General features: G+C 38.5%; 2 protein-coding genes across 9 annotated transcripts in view; one reads left to right on the forward strand and one right to left on the reverse strand.

Annotated features, from left to right (window-relative positions):
- Window positions 1-221, reverse strand: part of csnk1g1 (casein kinase 1, gamma 1) — a 56,379-nt gene extending 56,158 nt beyond the window's left edge. For all 4 annotated transcript variants that reach the window (XM_036585967.1, XM_036585966.1, XM_036585965.1 and 1 more), the window contains exon 1: window positions 32-221. The gene's annotated coding sequence lies outside the window, so the exon portion shown is untranslated. The remainder of the gene's footprint in view (window positions 1-31) is intronic.
- A 3,751-nt stretch (window positions 222-3,972) lies between these two features.
- Window positions 3,973-16,078, forward strand: part of pacsin3 (protein kinase C and casein kinase substrate in neurons 3) — a 47,046-nt gene continuing 34,940 nt past the window's right edge. Inside the window, exons 1-2 of one of the 5 annotated variants that reach the window (XM_036586485.1) lie at window positions 3,973-4,574; window positions 14,939-15,005. The gene's annotated coding sequence lies outside the window, so the exon portion shown is untranslated. The remainder of the gene's footprint in view (window positions 4,575-14,938; window positions 15,006-16,078) is intronic. The other 4 variants (XM_036586486.1, XM_036586484.1, XM_036586487.1 and 1 more) reach the window with 4 other exon arrangements.

A 16,078-nucleotide genomic window follows, 5' to 3' on the forward strand; every position in this document is an offset into this window, starting at 1 on the left:
CTAGTCAGAGAGCTGCGATACAGCGACTTACTTCCACGGTGCCGCGAGAGCCGCTGATGCCGTCCGGCTTACAGCCCTGTTCACTGCTCTCTCTCGGGTTTCAGCGGGTTAGCTGGACGTACGCGGGATCCTGAACACAAAACAGTCTCTGCCCTGCTGCCCCTTTTCCTCCTTTCTTTTAGTGTTCTTCCAAGTAATGTGAACCAGCGCTAACGAGATTGCGTTCCGGTCGGCAGCGCTCACTGGGGATTCAAAATAAAGGTCCTTCGGTTATGAGACAGGGCGTCTAATTTACAGAACATTATGGGGGAAAAAGGTTTTTAAAAAGTAAAGAAAAAGGAAAAATGCAACACACATTAAAATAAAAATACTATATATACATACACACACATATATAATTATTTATAAATGTATAGCTGTACATATACATAGCCATGTATATATACATACTATCTACCATTCTGACATGGCCAAAGCCAAATTTTATCAGAAGGAATTATTTATTAGCGTGAAAGATTTCAGTTCTCACAAAGAATTAATGAATTTTCCCAGTTTGTTTTTACTTTACAATTTTACTGTGGTTATGTTTTAATGTGAGGAACAAGTAGAAAAAAAGTGACATGTTGAAATTCTAATTAATTCATTTTTATCTTACTACACACACACACACACACACACACACACATTTTCTAAGCCGCTTATCCTTCTGGGTTGTGGGGGTAGCTGGAGTCTATCCCAGTGGTCATTGGGCGGAAGGCAGGAAACACCCTGGACAGGTCGCCAGTCCATCACAGGGCAGATTTGATCTTACTAGTGAATTCTAATTAATTCATTTTTATCTTACTAGTGAATCGCACTGTTACATGTACATTTTTTCCTCTCATTCAAAGGTAAAACATCCTATTCTTTTGTGTAAGAATTGAATTTGCACATGATGTAACAATTATATTTTCACTAGTTAAAAGTATTTTGCAGAAGTATCACTAGTATTAATATTTTAACTTTAAAATTGATATCAAGAAGCTTTACATAAAAACTAATAATAAATTGCCATAAAAATATAAACAGATTAATTACAGATAATTAATTTGACAAAGTAGCAAATAAATGTATTTTTTGATGAGCTTTGTAATTGTACATAATTTATTCATTATTTGCTATTTATTTCACTATTTCAATATGAGCACGACCAGGTGCATCAATATGACTGATGAAACTGCATCATGCTGTAGTAATAGGGTTTTTTTTTTTTCAATCATTTTCTGGTGTGCAATAATTTTAATCTGATTACAAAAATTGGCCACTTTTATACTTACAGGTCCATTTAGCCTAAAGTTAATGGTTTTCCGGTTATTTTGTCAATACCGCCATCTGCTGGTCACATCTGTGAGTGTTTTTTAAAGTCTACACGTTTTAATTCAAAGTTGATTAATAACATAGAAAAACCATTTCAAGTGAAAAAGTTCTATGTCTCTTTTTTTGTGAATGCAGTTTTGCATGTCTGTCTGGACAGTCACCGAACTTCCATATTGCTTCATATAAGTTGTATTAACATCCAACTTTTGCCCTGGTCCAATGATCTCATATTCTGCACATATCATGTCGTAAAACGTGAATTTTTTTAAAAAATCGAATCATTTATCTGTGCTCATGAGTTTTGTTTTATTTTTCAGCCATATTTACATTAAGTAAGAGGATGAATAGTGATGTCACATGATGAAGGGTGACAATTCTGTGAGATGTTATGTAATTGACTGTTGAAAAACGAATACTAGATTGGTATTTTCAATATGTGAAAAAACATTTGGGCAAACCTTCAGTGCCTTCATTGTAAAAGTATTGTTTATTGTGGAAATTCACAAATGCACACATGTATACATGATAAATCTTAGCATTTTAATGACAGTTTTATATTCACAAGTGGAAATTCTCAGACAAAAAGCCAATTTTTGCTGCCTTTGAAAAGGAAATGGAACATTAAATTGAATTAATCTAGCCATATTTTTTGAAAAGCTATAAACCTGCTAAAATGTGTGCACTTCAAGATTTTTGTGTAGTTATGTATATTCCCCTATCAACGTATGTTTACACTGTTATATGCATTTTTACATGAATCTGTACTATGTATGTATGTGTTATGTGTTTTACTGTCTTTATATGCATCTATACTGTGTTTTTTACATGAATCTGTACTGTGTGTACATGTTTGTTTTACTGTGTGTGTGTACATGCATCTGTAATATGTGTTTATGTATTTATATGCATATGTACTGTGTTTAAATGTACTATGTTTATATGTATCTGTACTGTGTTTATATGTATCTGTACTATTTGTTTACATGCATCTGTATTATTTGTTTATATGCATCTGTACTGTGTTTATATGTATCTGTACTGTGTTTATATATATCTGTACTGTGTTTATATGTATCTGTACTATTTGTTTACATGCATCTGTATTACTATGGGTTTGCATGCATCCGTACTGTGTTTACTGCATTTTTCAGTTTTTGACATAATGTGAAAATACCTGTTGCCCTTTACATTGTGCGTACATTTAATGATGAAATGACCCAAAATGACTTTGAAAAAGGTCGGGTTCCATTGACTTACATTAAAAGTAAAGCATGTTTTTTCCTTCTCCTGTAAAGTTACCATTTTGGAGATACAAGGTTTTCTTCCGACAACAGCGATTTGCATCTGTACTGTGTTTACATGCGTCTGCACTTTGTGCTCATATGCATCTGTATTATGTTTACATGTATCTGTACTATTTGAATTGAATTAATCCAGCCATATTATTTGTTTATATGCATCTGTACTGTTTATATGTATCTGTACTGTGTTATGTGCATCTGTATTATTTGTTTATTTGCATCTGTACTATGTGTTTATATGCATCTGTACTATGGGTTTGTATGCATCCGCACTGTGTTTACTGCATTTTTCAGTTTTTGACATAATGTGAAAATACCTGTTGCCCTTTACACTGTGCGTACATTTAATGATGAAATGACCCAAAATGACTTTGAAAAAGGTCGGGTTCCATTGACTTACATTAAAAGTAAAGCATGTTTTTCCTTCTCCTGTAAAGTTACCATTTTGGAGATACAAGGTTTTCTTCCGACAACAGCGATTTGCATCTGTACTATGTGTTTACATGCATCTGCACTTGGTGCTCATATGCATCTGTATTATGTTTACACGTATCTGTACTATATGTTCACAAGCAACTGTACTATGTGTTTACATGCATCTGTACTGTGTTTACATGCATCTGCACTTTGTGCTCATATGTATCTGTACTATGTGTTTATATACATCTGTACTGTGTTTATATGCATCTGTACTATGTGTTTATATACATCTGTACTGTGTTTATATGCATCTGTGCTATGTGTTTATATACATCTGTACTATGTTTATATGTATCTGTACTATGTATACATGCATCTTTACTGTTTATATGCATCTGTACTGTGTTTATATCTATCTGTACTATGTGTTTATATGTATCTGTATTATGAACTACGTTTTGCCAAAAAATATTACCAATAGTAGGAACCATAACCTTGATAACAGACAGCATAGCAGCCCGTTTAGCCCAAAATACATTTCTCTACGTCATTCCTCTTGTGTTCTCTGCGTCACAACTCCACAACGTATTATTATTTGGCTTGAAAAAAAATTATGCATGGTCCATTTTTTATTCATTTATTGTTTTTTTTTTTTTATAAAAGTACTTTGGTAACTTAAACTAAGGAGGACAAAAGCAGTGATTTCCTGACGTAAAAAAAAAAATTCCAATGATAATGTCCCTTTGGCACTGATCTTGTGATATGACTCTCCAGAAACTGCAGTGCATTTTAGAGCATCAGCCTTTCAGCCTGAGCGCAGTTCATTTTTCCACTAACCTACAGAGGGCGCCGTTGCGCTTGGCTAAGCGGCTTTGGGACTGTTTGCCTGTTGCTGCTGAGTCGAGAAAGCTCTGGGTCTGTCACCAGTATCGGGGATTATCGCGGGCCCGTTTGATCGTCTGTATTTGAACTGCACCACTGCGGACTGACTTTTGCCTGGTTTGGAAATTCCGCGCAGGACGGCAAAAGCGCCCCATCTGAACGGATCTGCCTGCCTCACTCAGAGAGGTAATTCCTGTAATTGGATCAATGGACATAATGCTGAGCCACATCATCTAATTACATCGCCGAAGACCTGCTCTCACAGGCCCGATAAATCGCCCTGCATTAACCGTGGGACAAACAACTTCAGCTGAATTAAGGTCGATTCATTTCATGTTTTGCTGCAGGCCTGACTTATGTTCACGCTGTCTCCGTGATCCTGCCTCCTGCTCCGCTCGCTGCACAGGATATTATTTCTCCGTTTAGTTTCGTTACCATGGCAGGAAGGGAAGGTGCCCGAGTGCTTCGTATCCTCTAGCCGGACTTCAGCTTTTCGTTTTTTTTTTATTTCTTTTTACTATAAAGTGCATTAATCAGTTTGAATAAGTTGATGGAGATCTGCTAATCCGCGTTCTGGGACGAAGGCAGCACTGCTCTCCTGCGTCGAGCTCCCAAGTAAGTTGAATTAAGCGGCTGAAACTGACCGTGTTCGAATTGTCCGCTCCACCTTAAATGATGCCGCAGTTACTGCTCAGCGCCTGCACGCGCCAGCATGGAACTGCTGCACCATTTAAGGTGGAACGGGAAATTCGCAGAAGACAAGCGAAGCCAACTCCAGCCTCGGTGTTGGATTCAAGTCCAACTTGCCTGCAGGCTTTTATGCTGCTTAGTGATCCCAGTTCTACGCAGCGCAGAAGCTTGTTTGCAGCTCTAAACCTGTTTTGTAGATTTGATTGTGTGCGCACTTTTCGTGTAGCTTAGCTTAACAAAATGCTCGAGTGGGCTTCATACAGACGTAATGGCGCAGCTTATGTTTACTGCAGGCTGCAAAGGGAGTTTGGGCTTCTTCTGGCAAAATTGCTGTGTGGAATAAATGTGCCTATGTTTATTCTCTAATATTTGAGCTGCTGTGGCAGTTTGGTTTGTTCACAAGGTAGCATTTAAGATCCACTCCCAGCAGATTTAATAAGCCTTTTGAAAAATGGGATGCCCATATACATCAATCAGCAACAGCATTAAATTATGACCACCTCCTTGTATCTACACTCATTGTCCATTCAGCTCCACTTACTATATATGTGCACTTTGTAGTTCTACAATTACAGACTGTAGTCCATCTGTTTCTCTGCATACTTTTTTAGCCCCCTTTAGTGGTCAGGACCCCCACAGGACCACCAAAGAGTATTTGGGTGGAGGATTATTCTCAGCACTGCAGTGACACTGACGTGGTGGTGGTGGTGTGTTTGTGTGTGTTGCGCTGGCACGAGTGGATCAGACACAGCAGTGCTGCTGGAGTTAAAATCGGTTAAGAAATGTCCCAGCAAAAAAGATGATTGAGGCTTGTAAGCGTAGCAAAATTAAAGGTAAAGTTATGGTTTGGCAAGAATTTGCCCTAAATGCAGCAAATCTGATAAGACTTGTGTATTGACTGTCTGTTTGCACTGGAGACTCAGGGTTAATGTAATGAAAGTCTATTACTCAGAAAGATTTCAGGTGACAGACATTCATTACTTGTTAGCTACATTAGCCTCCAGTGCAACTTCAGATACCAAAGAGCTGACTGACATTCAGAGTAAAGGCCAAATAGTACACATTTCATATTTCCCCAAGCTTCTCCTTAAAAAGTGTTGAGGACCTGCGGACTTTAGTTTGGTCCTGAGATCATAAAGCATTAAGATCAGTCATTATGACATATTCTTCTGTACAGAGAAAGCCATTACAACCGCTTAAGAAAACTGAACATCTGGAGATGAGCAAAGTTCAGTGAAACTTGGACGTTATAATTGGAATCAGATACTGCAGACAAGACCAGAATGGAGGGTTTAGACATGTATAACATAATAGATATTGAAAAAAGGATGCATACAAGGAAAAACACCCCTTGTTTAGAGCCTCAGGAACAGCAGAACAACCTCAAAACTGCAGTGGTTCACTAGTGTATCTGACTGAAAGTATGGGGTGGGATCCTGGTGGCAGTAGTTCTGGGGCTTTGTCTAAGTGCTAGGGATGGGAGATACAGCAAAAATGTATTATCATGACACCTTAAGAACTTTTCACAGTACACGAAATGCCATGATTTTAGTCTTACATCTGGTTGAAACAGGCAAAATATCAGAACCAGTAGTGCCACACTAAAAAAATACTATTAAAAAGCTTGAAAATTATCTGTATCCAACATTTCACATTCTGCACTACACTAAATCTAACTGAACAGAACTAATTATGCTCTTTTTTGTAATGAAACAAGCAGTCAGTCATTGTTACGAAAAGCATATTGTGACATTTTGAGATGTATTTGATCACAATACCGATAAATATGATTATATTGCCTGGCTATAATCAGTGCCATAATGAATTCCACATTTTAGAAAAACTGATGTTGTCTTTGTAAAGCTGAGACTTGGTCACAGGTGGACGTTGCAACAAAAAATAATGAACCAAAAACTTTATGATCTTCATAGAAACAATTCTCAAACCAGTGTTCACCCTGTCTATCCAGTCTGAAAGGCTCAGCAAACCCTGTGGTCTGAACTGATGAGGCCAGAGTGGAGAAGATCAAAACCCATAAAGTTCTGCCTTACTGTGGAAAAAGAATGCAAAATGGTTCCAAATGTGTCCTCCAAACCGCTTAAACATGTTGGTGCCATGGGGAACTTTTATGTTGGTTGATCAAATTTTAACAGTGCTTATTAGCCTGAACATAGAAAAATAGTATAAAACAGTATTCAAACTATTGACTACAAGTTTAATGAGCTGTTTGCCAAAAGCATTATTGAAAAAGCCCAAAAAAATCATATTTAGGCTGAGGCTTAGTCTGACAAACCGGCCCTATGTTTTATTGGTATTTTATATTTTACTGTCTGATTTGGAACCAGTCTTTCCGTAGTCACCCTCCTCACTTAGACCAATTTAACTTATTTATATTTTCCCTTTGTCATATTCTGAAGTCATGCATTGTTTTATGTAGGTGTTCCTTCTTTAAAGCAATAGCAAAGCAATCACTCATGTGATTAATATCAGGTGACGTCTAGAGTTCAGACACATTCTCGTCAAATGAGGCTTGCTATGCGGTTGAGTCACTTTTTCAAGTCAGGTATGATATGCTAATGCAATTACTTATGATGTTGGGTGTGGTTTGTTTTGTTTTCGATGGAAATTTATGCCATCATACTTTCAGCGTTTCTAATAAGTTTCCATATCGTGTAGCTTTTCTCCTCAGGCTGAGCCTATTATTTGGTACAAGCCAAATACACTGAAATTTCAGGCTTTATCGTGACCTCCAAGTTACGAGCCGTACCCTCCTATCTTATCAAATGCATTGGTAGCATGGGCATGTACTGTGTGTGAGAAATGGGAGTGGTGAACGCACATTCTTCTCTATTCGTTCATTTTAACCTTCTAATGAATCGCACCGTGTTACTGAAGTCCTCTTTTTCCGTTTGGAACCTTTTCATGGCTGTGTAACCACTGACCTAGGAATGTACCTGCTAGATTTCTCCTTTATAAAACAGCTGTTTTCTACTGCTAATGCTTAGGCTGGTGGGGTTTTTTCAGCTCCTGCCCTGAAAAACCACTTAAGACTGAACTTTGGTGTCCTAATCTGGATTATGATGTAACATTATGAGCATCCTTCTTCAGGCCCTGCAGACATGGACTCAGACACACTTCAGCCACCTTTTCCGTCCTCCATATGTCAGGTCGTTGGCTGTTTTTTAGGCTAACACAGTTTTTCTCCTAAGCACAAAGCTTAGATCAGCTAAGACATAGTTGGGCCCAATTCCATTTCACCCCTCGCCCCTATCACTTAGCCCTCTAAGGGTAGGGTGTCCAGATTTTTGCTGAGATAGTGGGGTAGGGCAAAGTGTTAGGGCTACATGGCCCTCCAAACAGAGGCTTGTGTTACGGAGTGTTACGAGAACAAATGGGGAAAATTCTAACAAGCTGGCGAATATCTGACTTCAGCTTCATATCACTGAAGAATTATGGGTGGGTGATAATAAACAACTGTCGTACCCCCTTCTTTGAAGGCATATGATGCCCCAAATGTAACTAAAGCCCAGCAGTGAGGGTGCTGAACTTTACCCTCCTCTGCTATCACTCCAGACTGACAGATTTCAACCACTACCCCCTTGTAACTCAGTTCCAAGGGGCAGAGTGACACTCGAAAACAAAGGGTAAGGGGTAAAGATAAAAAATGGGATTGGGCTTTGGTGTCTGAAGTTTGCTTTTTTAGTTTTGCGCTGGAACAAGAAACAAGCAATATAGCTGTCAGTTAACATCATGCAAACTGCTTTCCAGGATTACTTTTTGTCTCAAAAACAGACTCACTTATGTGGTTTATAACACTATGTTACCACAAAAATGGACATAAGTATGGACAAACTTCAAGATGGCTGTTATTATCGTATTTACTCTTTTCCACTGCTCTTATTCTTATAAAACGCTCTTTAAATATTCGATAGTTGAAGCCCTACATGGTTTGCATCTGATGTTTGCTTCTTTTCTTTAGAACTAGGGCTACGAAGCTAAGGTGGCTAACAACCCTGCTGAAAAAAACAGCACAGACTAGCACGAATTCCACGCTGGTCTACGTTGGTCAAGGATACCAGCATCCAAAACACAACATACTGTATATGCTGGTTTTGCTGGCAACCTGCATATCAACTTTCATTGCTGCTGACCAGCAGACCAGCATCCATTTTGTTGGTGACTAGCCATGCTGGTCTATGCTAGTTTTTCTAGCATGGACATAAAGGACGAAAAGCACTGAGAAAATTCAGGCTTCGATGGCTGCTTCTGTTTTTTAGCTATGCAGTGTACGGTTGTCCGTTTTAATGGATAAAAGTAGGTCATAGAGTGTAAGAAACCAGATAAACGAGTTTGTTTGAGATTATTTAATATTTTTGACAAGATTTTAGGCAAGTAGCATGCGATTTTCATGGTGTTGATTGGTGTGCTATTAGCTTCCATTACTCATTAGCTACATTTGCCTCACCCAAAGACTGAACATGTCTTGATGGACTATATTGGTATCAGGGGAAGAACCATGTTCACTTTAATTTATTTTTACTGAATTATGGCTCAAGTACTGGTCTGTTGCAATAGTTAAAGACAATAGCAACTGTTTGATTGCCATTATTTCAGCAGGCCTGGATCTGAATAGCTCACGTCGGCATTCATCCAGGACAGCAAAGGGTGCGGAACTGATTTAGATGATTCAGTGGATTATCAGAGAGAGGCATGGCATTTGTAAACAGGGTGACTGACAATGAACTGATGGAACTCTGCTGGACTGGGATGGATCTTCTGCACTCTTTTGTACGCCCAGTATTTCAAGACAGACCTTGTAAAAGGATTTATTTGCATACAAATACGTGCCAAATTTAAATGAATGACACATTGCTAAAGTAGTTTAATGTGTTTTGCACAAACTCATATAAGATTCCATGAAGTAGGAGTGCAAGAAATCATTTTTATCAAGATCAGATATTGACCATGACACTTTTTTTGTCATTTGGAAGAGTTTCCAGTGTTCCAGACTCCCCTGTTCAGGCAGGTCAAAGGTAGGAACAAAAATCATGTGGCACTTAGACCGCTAAGGTTTAGCAATATGACTCCCTTATATAAAGATACAGCATTAGGATATTTTATATGCACATTGTGTCACAAGTTGGAACAGACAAAATGTGCCACATTTATATAAAGGCTGTAAAACTGTGAGGTGGGGATTGTGGTGTTGGTTGGTGCAGTTTTCACTCACTGATGTATATTTCAGGCACATAATTCATTAGGAAAACTCTACTAGCAGCAAATGAAAGCTTAACATCTTGGCTAAAAAACACACTTTCAGTGTGAGAAAATATTTCCTGGAACTCATGTTTTGCACTTTTAAAAACATTCAGTGGTAACCCAGTAACACTTCTGACTCAGCAATGTTTCATTTATTATATCATTGGTTTGTATTGAAAGTAATAAGACAAACAAAAAGAAAAATAAAACCGGGCCCCTTTGTCAATTTATTATAAATAGATTTTTTTGTATTTAATGCATTAAACATTGTCATGTTCAAATAAAATGAGTAAAAATAAAATATTAGTATGTGTACAATTTATAATATAAGGTATATTATTTTGCCCCAGAATCAATGTGCTAACCAACCACACCCACATGAAGGCCCAACATTAGGTAGCATTACTGATCCATATATTAAAATGTGTCTAATTAATAGATTTTCAGTATCTCTCTTTAAATTATTTCTAGAGTGTTTTTACTGAGCGAGAGAGCTCTTGTCAAAATGGATGAATGTTGGTTAAAAAAGGGGAGTCTTTTTTTTTTATGTCACTTTTTGTGACTGTCCCCCTTATTGACCCCGTGGTTAAAGGGAAGTTCCAACAATTTTACAAAATTTACAAAAAATCTGCCAAATTTTTCTATGTTATTAAGTTAAGATGTAAACAAAGTTACTCAGACCTTTAAAAAAAAAAAAAATATACCGGCTTCATAATTGTTCACAATGGTGGTGATGGGAACCAGACATCTGATGAGTTTAATGCCTGTAAAAGTTCCCTCACAGAAAGTTGTTAGATGAAATGGTTACAAATACATTGCCTGAGGTCTCAGACTCTGTTTTATGATACTTTTGTTTTTTTTTGCTTACTTATTTTTATTCTTCTAATATCCATTAATTGCAGGGAGATACATGCAGGGTTTTGTATTGCAAAGCAACTTTTTCTGAAAGAAAGCTTTTTTCTGATGTACCACTATTTTACCATTATTAACATCTAAAAACTGCAGACATGTGCAGGTTTACTGGTCATTTTGGTTAGTAAATAAAATGGCTATATTTGTGTTGTGGATGTCACGACCTCTGGTTCCTATCACCACCACTGTAAAGAAATCCAAATCGGTAGGTTTCTCTACAGTGAACCATTATATATTAAACCACACGGAAGGACTTCTAACTGCATCTCGACAGTGCCATATCGCCCACCGCTACATTACAGTAAGGCTTACTTACTGTATTCTCCATACAGAGGCCACTTTTTCCTACTTCTAAATCCGTGGCTCTACCACGGAGCGGCCACAGCTGTCAATGAGCCCAGTGTTTGGCCTCGGAACGGCTCAGTACACCCTGCCTCTCGAAAGCTCGGTTGCTTTTGAGTCCCCATGTAGGCATGCAGAAAACAAAGGGGCTTTTGTTTCCGCGCCCAGTGTCCTGCCATCACTACAGCGGACAACAGAGACACAATCATGATTTCCTTGGCTTCTTTTAAAAACTCTACACAACCCCAGGTTTTTCCTCTTGCTTATTGTTTTAAATGAGGTTCGCTTCAACTCAACTCCCTAATGGAACATTGTGCTAATGCTCAGCCCCTGCGCCAGTCATCTGTAAGAACAGCTGTACTGACTGCATTGTAGAGTTGCAGTGAGATTGTAGGGATGAGTCTTGTGAGGAGGAGGTGGAGGCACTATGCTCTGATGAAGTGGGGGGCCTTGTGCACCGAGACTAATGAGAGAAGCATGTTTGAACCTGAGAAGCTGTAAGAATGTGGTAAATGCTTTGAATGATGTCATATAACTGACGTTTGTTTGCATGTTTTAGGCTTTTGGCGGGGGGGGGGGTGCTGTATGCAGTCCCCAGATGTTAACACTTCCAGAACATGTGCATTATGGAGATTGGAGATATGCTTTGGATGATGTTCAGTACAGCATTGTTGCTGTTTTTTTTTTCTATTAAAATCTCTGACTTTTCCACCATTGACCTCTGAAGTTATGTCATCATTCTGTAGTCAGCATCATTCCCAGGTTAGGAACTCTCTGTTAGGGTCTTTGCTCGTTTTCTCTATGACTAAATAAACAGTGTATTGGAAAATCCTGTGATAAATTAAGATGCTTCAAGGCTGATGCGTTTTGCCATATGGATGTCCTTCTTGTGAATGTTGCCGGATCCTCTAAATTATGTGGAGTCGAAGCTAACAAGCTAACACTGAATTTACATCTTAAGACTGGAAACCTCACCAAAATACCCCATGCAAACCAGCACGCTTTGTAAAATGTGGTAGTTAAGTTATTTTGCCAGGTTTACATTGCAGTTTGAGTAGCTGGTGATGTTAAATAATAACATTGAAGTTTAACAGCAGGCTTCCCTTAATGCGATGGCTTTTTAGTGTTAGTTCGCTTGTAGCATTATTTGAATTTTGATTGCTGAACAGCCTCATACTTTAGGGGATCCTGTGACAATTGGGGTAAAAATTGGTAGACAGGACAAAAATATTTCATCATTTTTGAAAATCCTGTTCATTTTTGTCCTAGAGAAAACCAGGTTAGACTAATACGTGCACTGACCCCGACTACAAAATGACGCAGGACTTCAGTGGTCTATAGTTAGCACCCTCCAAGTAATTAAAAAGCTTTTGCCGCAGCTCTCTGTAGTTGACCTCGCATTGTTGTCTAGTTCAGAGTTTCTCAACCACTGGGCTGTGGACCACAAGTGGGCTGTGAAGCACCCTTTGGTGGCCCTCTGGTCAATACTGGGGGTGTGTAGGGGGCAGCTCGGAGGTCCGTAGTGCTTTGAGGGCACCTGTTCATAAAAAAACAGGGAACAAATAACTGCCTTAACAATAAAAATGACAATATTAAGCAATAAGTTACAATTCCTGAAACAGATACAGCTTTTTTATTTTCATGGATAATGAAGCCACATAATTTAGATAAGATATGCTCAGCCGCCAATTAATACTGCAGTAAAATTACTTATTTTTGGTATGTGCAGAGACTGAGAGACTGACACGTTTTTTTGGCACATTTTTAAAGGAATTACCTTTTTTTATGTGTTTGCCTTCTGATCAAATTTGATTAACCTACCAGTTAAGAATGTAACACAAAGCAAACATTTCTACAATAGTTTTGTTTTCAACCGATTATGATTTGCGAGTGAAAAGACGTGGCAGGAGTGTATTTGATTCAAGGTAAAATGGTTCACACTACAGAAATTTAGTTTTCTTTGCTAACTTCAGAAAATTGCCCAATTGCAAATCAGTAGACTGTTTGCGTCACCTCTACGATAGCGCTGAAAGTAGGCCTGTGCAATGACTCTTAATCGAGTTACCACAGTAAAGCCCCCAGTATGGATTAAAACTCTAGTACTGCCAGTTAAAAATAAAAAAGTTCTTAATTTATTGTGAACTTTTTATTGTAATTTTTAATTTTTTTTTCCCCAAAGCAAGACAACCATATTCCTACACGTAAACATAACTGAGCTTTTAAATATTAGACCATTCTCACATTATAATTATGTGAGATTATATTATAATAGACCATTCTCACATCACGTTTGTTAATGTGGAAACATAAATAGTAGCGTTAAATGGGTCTGGTAATGTTGTTAACAATGGCTGAGACTACTGCCCGGTATCATTGCTGTGTTCCTAAATGCACTAGTAAATTAACCAAACAGGCTTACATAGGTTTTTGCTTGATCAAGTTGAAAACTCTTCAAATACAGTGGAAAAGCTCCATTTGTCATGTCACTTTTCAAAGGGCAACCAATCAAAAAAGAGGGCAAAAAACCAGGTCAAACCAGAGTGCCATTGTGAGCTGCACAGTAGGACAGTTTTGATGAGCTTAGCTTGCTGAGTAGTTTACATTAATGTGGAACAGTTCAGATGCAGTTTTTGCAGAATATGCTCCGTGTTCTGAACACAGCCGTTTTCCACAGAGCATAAAATTCATAGATGTGCTTTCAGACTCGTTATTTCTGGTGCAATGTGCAGCACAGACACAGAAAAACAGAGTATGCTGCAGCAGATTATGCTGTTCCAAAACATACCTGTATGATTTGGTGTACATTTTAGAACATCCTCACACCGCAGTGTCAGGTTTCCGACTTGAAAAACTTTAGGTCTCTGGAGAATCACATGAGTGAAATCATGTCTCAGCTCTCATTCATCAGGCCAAACGGGTTATTTTAAACAGCCTCGGGTGAAATGGCTTCAGAGAAGAAGGCAAATTGTTAAGCTGAGCAGTCACAAGACCTCAGACGGTAAAGTTTGTGTCACATTTGCGATTCTTAGTAGATTAATTAAAGTATTCTTTACGAATTAAAGATGACCGTATACTATAACCACACCTTTTACTGAACTGTGCTTTATGTTCTTTTATTTTAATCACTGTTTGCTCCCGTGTCCAATTCAGTGTAAGGAAGATTACAGGACAAAACATAAAATCAAAGGAAAAAAAATACCCTGCCAACTGTGTTTATTTTCCACAGTTACCCAAATAGGAACACTCTGTTATCTGCAAAAGCCTAGTTGTAAGTAGAACCCAAATCAAAGGTTTAAAACTAGACTTAATATTGCCAATACCCAGTCCGTTCAAATATGCCATGATTGGCTTCAATCCTGATCATTTGGATTGGATAGAGTCATTCCTAAATCGTACCGTGGTTAAACTGAATGGAATATTTATATATTTTCCTAAAGAATCAGTCAAATTGACTTGAGGTCAGATATTTACACCCCTATTTTCAAACATAGTATTGAATGGGTCTGAATTGGGCAGCTAACCTGTGACTTGCCCTCAGTCAGAGGAGTAGTAAGTGTGTGTGATGGTGCATAGTTTTCCACTGCCCTACGATGGCCATTCCAGCCTTTCTAAGTGTGGCATTTGACTTTCTGTCTTGGAATGTGCCACCTTTGGGTGTCGGGACTTATATTAACTTGCTTCCTTCTTTACTGCGGATCTTTTTGTGGACGAGCGAGTGCCTCTGTCGTCTCCAGCTCTGACGCTCTAACACCTCGCTCGTCTCTCTTTTCTTGCAGGGCCACTGTACAGGCAGAGTACCTGGACAGGGGCATTACTAACCCCTAACATTTCACCACGCCTTAGGTAAGTGCTTATTGCTTGATGGTAGGTGGGCGATATGTCAAAACTAATGTTGCAATGCTAAAGTATCATGACATTTAGTTTTTTGGAGATGTTGGCACATGGTACAAGCAAAATGGTATATTTATTCAGTGGAAACAGGAGGGAAAAATCAAACAGAAGGTTTGTAAACAAGTTCAAGGGGAATTCCAGCAGTTTTTCTAATGCGTAGTTGAGCGTTTGAGACGTGTACAAAGTTGTTCCAGTGTGTTTTGTTGTGAAATGGTGCATTGAGAAACTTGCTGACTCTGATACATTTTACTTCACCATTTGAAACCAGCAGTAAACCTACATGTGTCTTCTTTTACATGTAATGTTGATCATGGTAAAATAATGGTTAAACTGAAAAAAGGACCACCTAGCACCCTGCTTGTACCTCTCCGCCATTGAATATCTTTAAAAAAATACGTTTATAGGCCAAAGTGAGAGGAATCCTAGCCATAATAACTTTCTGTGCGGGAGCTTTGAAAGGCTTTCGACACTTCAGACGTCTGGTTCCTATCACCACGCTGTGTTTAATAGTTCTGACAGTACAGGTATCTTTAAAATTGTGCATTTCACATCAAACCACTCTGAATGACTTTGCATCTTAATCAATTAGTTGTGCAGAAACCATGAAAAATCAATGGAAATCCCTGTTAATAATGGACATAATGGGCTAACATCCAATCAGCTACCTCAGTTTTTTGGTTCTCTACAAAGGGTTCTATAAGCTGTACTATGATGAAGCCTTCAACTGACCAGTTTAATTTATCATGATAACAATAACGTTGTCATATCGCCCATCTCTACTTGGTGGACAATGATGTGCAGTGAACTGTAGCTGCGGCATGGCCAGTTGTTTGTGTGTGCTTTTCTTCTTCAGTATCACATCTGGACACTTGTGCTGTGGTTGCTTTTTGCAATCTACTTTTCCTTTCCACGTTAATGTTGTGCTCTGCTGACTGGAGAGGATTACGATCCTGTCAGTAGTGCAGCTGTTGCAGGCTGTTGAAGACATGCTCCTCGTGTTGATAATCTGCAGTCGTTTGAGATTG

Source organism: Colossoma macropomum, unplaced genomic scaffold, assembly GCF_904425465.1.
Source record: "Colossoma macropomum unplaced genomic scaffold, Colossoma_macropomum, whole genome shotgun sequence".
NCBI classification, from domain to species: Eukaryota; Metazoa; Chordata; class Actinopteri; order Characiformes; family Serrasalmidae; genus Colossoma; species Colossoma macropomum.